General features: G+C 45.7%; 1 long non-coding RNA gene across 3 annotated transcripts; it reads left to right on the forward strand.

The window, feature by feature from the left end:
* Window positions 1–2,332: 2,332 nt before the first annotated feature.
* Window positions 2,333–4,206, forward strand: LOC138912505 (uncharacterized). 3 transcript variants are annotated; one of them, XR_011418061.1, is made up of 3 exons: window positions 2,333–2,575; window positions 2,638–2,738; window positions 4,043–4,206. It is a non-coding gene; the product is annotated as an uncharacterized lncRNA (long non-coding RNA). The 3 variants fall into 3 exon arrangements; XR_011418062.1 differs by having other exon boundaries at window positions 2,623–4,206; XR_011418060.1 differs by having other exon boundaries at window positions 2,638–4,206.
* The last annotated feature ends 237 nt before the right edge of the window (window positions 4,207–4,443 follow it).

A 4,443-nucleotide genomic window follows, 5' to 3' on the forward strand; every position in this document is an offset into this window, starting at 1 on the left:
CCAATTGCCGCTCTGGCATTGGTTTTTTCAGGCGGGAGGCGAGTTGCTGAATTGCGTGAACGTAGTCGTCCACGCCTTCTCCTGGCTGCTGCTCACGCTGAAGTAGCTTGTGCATCCTTTCGTGCTCCGTCTGATGACCACGGAACCGATCCATCAGAGCCCTGCGCAGCTGGTTCCAAGTGTCCACCCTGGCTTGGCGTACATGGACCCAATACCACTCCCTTGCTCTGCCCGATAGGAGGGCGTGGAAGTTTCGCAGAACTTCATTCCACGGACACTGGTGCTGCCGCTGCAGGAACTCAAGACGGAACACGAAATCGTCGACGGAATTGCGGTCGTCCTCGCCGTCAAAGGAGACATTCCAGCGGTCCACTCGGATCCATCGGTTCCCGTTGCCAGCTCCCGAGTTGGCGTACAGCCGCGGCTCGTCCCTAAAATCATCAGCCCTGCGATCCTCGACACGCCAATGCCGAGCGTGGCGATCGTTCCGGCCTGGCGGATGATACTCCGGTTCCTGGCTCAGGCTGCTGTCGATTCCCGGAGACTCGTTCACCAGTGGCCGAGGTCGCTGCCTGGGTGGCAGCTCTGGAGGCCTTCGGATGCCTCTGTCCGTCTCCTGCCGCTGATGGACTTCGCCAGCTGCACCACTTGGGGCGACTTCTGGACCCGTGGACCTGGCCAACAGTGATCCTTGGCGATCCTCGCTCTCCCGTAGCGGCTACGGTCTGCTCTCGGCTGGCCGAAGGACGTCGTTCAGCAACTTCATCATGTCCATGAATCCGTTCCTGATCTCCTCCCTCAACGACTGGCTAACCCCAGACTCCAGGGACGCGCGGAATGTTTGTGCCGCTTGTGCTAGCGCTGCATTCGCCGCCGATTCAGCTGCCGAGTCCCGTTCCAGGTTTGGCTCCTGAGGATCCTTCTTCTTCGAAACCGCCAGTTTATCCCGCGCCGCGGCGAACCCCTTGAAATCGAGATTTCTGGGTGACCGATGCTGTTCGATGTCCACCGGTTGATCCCTAATCCGATCCACTGGACCACCGCCTACCGGCGTTCTGGGTAAACCCCCAGCCAGCGACATTCGCACCAGCCCTGCAGCGCCCTCTCCGTCTGAGGACCAGAGTGCGTCTTCGTCGGCGTTGGGAAGACCCATCGACCTTAGCTGATGGCCATGCCTATTGTCTGCATCCTTCTCCATTCTTTCCCTAACTAACCAATAACCCAAAACCAATAAATAATAATAAATAATCTAATAAATAAATAATCTAAATAATAAATAAATAAATAAGGATGCACAAATACGATAATAAATAAATAAGAATAAATAAATATGATAATAAATATGATAATAAATAAGATAAATAAATAAACACGAATAACTAACAGTGAAAATATATAACAATTACTCAAACTTTCCTAATCACAAACATCTGCTTCACAAATTACCTATTTAAATTTTCTTATTCCTTTCCCTTCACAGATTTGGACGTGGGGAGATGGAACTGACCCTCGCCGGTGGACTTCCGACTTAACCCGTCCTGGGCTTTCTCCAAAACCCAACTTTCCCGTCACCTCCTAGCCGTTCGTCAACTGGACTGGCTATCACTCGTGGTGATAGCCGCCAGTTAAGGACTTTGGCTGGTTTTACTCCTGCTGGCTTTTCCTTCCCATCGGCGTTTTCTATTTTAAATCGCGGTAACCGTGCAGCGCGTAGGGCTGCTACGGGTCACGATTACCATTTAAGTTTAAAACCGACATAAAATTAGAAATTCAGGACGGGGAGAAAAACCCAGGAATTTAATACATTCTAAACAAAATAACATTTTAAATAAATAAATAACAAAAAACAAGCTTTCTAACCTAATATATCACAGAATTTATCACAGATTTCTTTCAGTGTACTCGCTATCACACGATGTACCCCGTGATGCAAAACCTGGCTTCTGCCGGGATGCCATCACTGTTTTACTGGAAAACCTGTGACCAGGAGCAATTTGTCGGCACAAATTTGCTGACCAAGCCTCCTATTCTATGCATATTTTTGGTACGCCGTTTGACTTCCCCGTCATCACCTCCGATGCAATTGCAACGAATATTGCAAACCACCGTCGGGGATGACGAGGGGAGTCAGGGACATCAATGGGCGAGACGTCGCCGCCTCGACAATTTTATTGTTTAAATTTGGGCGCCACTATGTTACGAACTGCTAATTTTCCCTTTGGCAGTGCCGCTAGCTCAGTTTTCCCTCAGGGCGGAGTCCCCCTAATGCCACAGCTCGCAACATAAATATCGACAACTACGCAGTCTCACATCACTAAACTATCGGTCATCACTACATATAAAACGTAAACAAAGGCAAATTACTACAAGTGACGGGAAATTTTAATTGTTTTGGTGGCTATTGATGACCTAGCCAAGCACGCCCACCCAACCAAGGATGCCCCGGAGGATTCCGCAGAGGCATCACCCATTCTTGGTCAGCCGGAGTCACTCCTCGCGCCTACGACAGCTCCATCTCCCCCACAGTGACGACTTACTCACACATTTCGGTCTTCAATTACATTTAATATCGGTGGTAAGTATTATTGTTGTTCTTGCATTAATTCATTTATCTTTCTTCAGCCTTTAATATCACAGTTGGCCGCCGTTTCAAAACTTAGGCGGTCAAAGCAGAGGAACTTGCTTCCCTGGGAAAAGTCTGCAGGCGCCGCGTAACTATGCTCCCCCAATCTCCCAAGGTGTGTATGGGTTGTAGAAGAATTTCCAACCTCACTTCCAAAATTAATTTCCAAATAAATCTTCTGGGATAAATCTTCCGGGGCCCTTGGTGTTGGGACCCCGGTTGCCCACACGGTTACAGACAATTATTTGTTAATACAGTACACTAATAAACCTAACACGCTAACACTCACTTTTCTCTGTTTTTTCGCACAAACACTTGTTCAAGTAACTCCCGCTGCGTCTAGCTTCTGGGGCAATATGGCTGCGACTATTCTAATCTGCCTATCATCATGGCGGTATTGCCATATTCCCTTGCCTCTCCCAAAACTGGGTCATCGGACAGATTCAAGGCCACGGGAGAGTAATCCCTGAGCGAACCGGGATTACTCCAAATGGCCAGATCGTCCTCCAGATTCCCCACAGGGGGGCGCCATCAAGACCATCGCCTTATCGTCCTGACCTATCGATAAATCTATCTGACAATCGACTCCAACTGCAACAAACCTTATGATTTCGCAATATAATTGGACAGATCTTTATAACTGTGTGGCCATCGAAAGTGCAACTTAACTTTTCTATAGCGTTCTAAACACTTTTTTTAATGAATGCGTTTCTGATGAACAGGCCCACCTGGTTTACAAATGCACTTCAAAGACTTACAAATCTTAAAACAAACACTTATAAAAAGTAAAAAAAATCGGTAAAGCTATCCGATTTTTCGAAATATGTGGTGGCTCGATCTGATTTTAATGTTCTTAACAGCCATTGCTATTCCATTTATTTAAATCGTTGTACATTTGAATTTACAAATGACCCGAAGCAGTTTTATAACTTTGTCAGCGCCAAGCGTAAGTCATCAGCTTTACCTTCATCGGTTCGTTTTAACTCAATGGAGGCATCGACTTACTCTGAAATTGCTGATTTATTTGCCGACTTTTTCCAAACTACTTAAATCTCCCCTTTATGGTCTAAATCAAACTACCCTAATTCCTTAAATAGGGCAAATTTTACTTTTTCATCTATAATTACCAGAAGTTCTCTCTTAAGAGATTTAACAACAACAACGCCAACGTATTCTCCCGGTCCTGATGGACTCCCTGGGAGTGTGCTTAAGTTTTGTGCTTCAACCATTTGTAAACCGATTCTTAAACTTTTTCATTTGTCTATTTCATCATCAGTTTTTCCAACTATCTGGAAGGACTCTTTCATTATTCCACTCCACAAAAAGGGTGCGAAGGCGGATGCCTAGAATTATAGAGGCATTTCTAAATTGTCGGCAATTCCTAAAACATTTGAATGTGTTATTACTTCTCATTTGCAGCATTTATGTTCCTCGCTAATATCACCGTGTCAGCATGGATTTGTTAAGCGAAGATCGACTACCACCAACCTACTTGAATTGACATCTATTGTAATAAATGGATTTAACAATAAAATGCGCACTGACGTTATATATACAGATTTCAGTAAAGCCTTTGACCTTAACCACTCTGTTTTTTTATTCAAACTAGACTTGGGTTTCCATGTAATCTTTTAACTTGGATTTCAAGTTATTTGAATGGGAGGACTCAGAGGGTTATATTTAAGAACGCTGTTTCAAAAATGATCCACATGATTCGTGACGTGGAGTGCCCCAGGATAGTCATCTGGGCCCTTTGCTGTTCACTTTGTTTCTTAACGATCCTCCCTCTATCATAACAAATTCTCGTGTACTAATGTATC

Source organism: Drosophila takahashii, chromosome 2R, assembly GCF_030179915.1.
Source record: "Drosophila takahashii strain IR98-3 E-12201 chromosome 2R, DtakHiC1v2, whole genome shotgun sequence".
In the NCBI taxonomy this organism is placed as follows: Eukaryota; Metazoa; Arthropoda; class Insecta; order Diptera; family Drosophilidae; genus Drosophila; species Drosophila takahashii.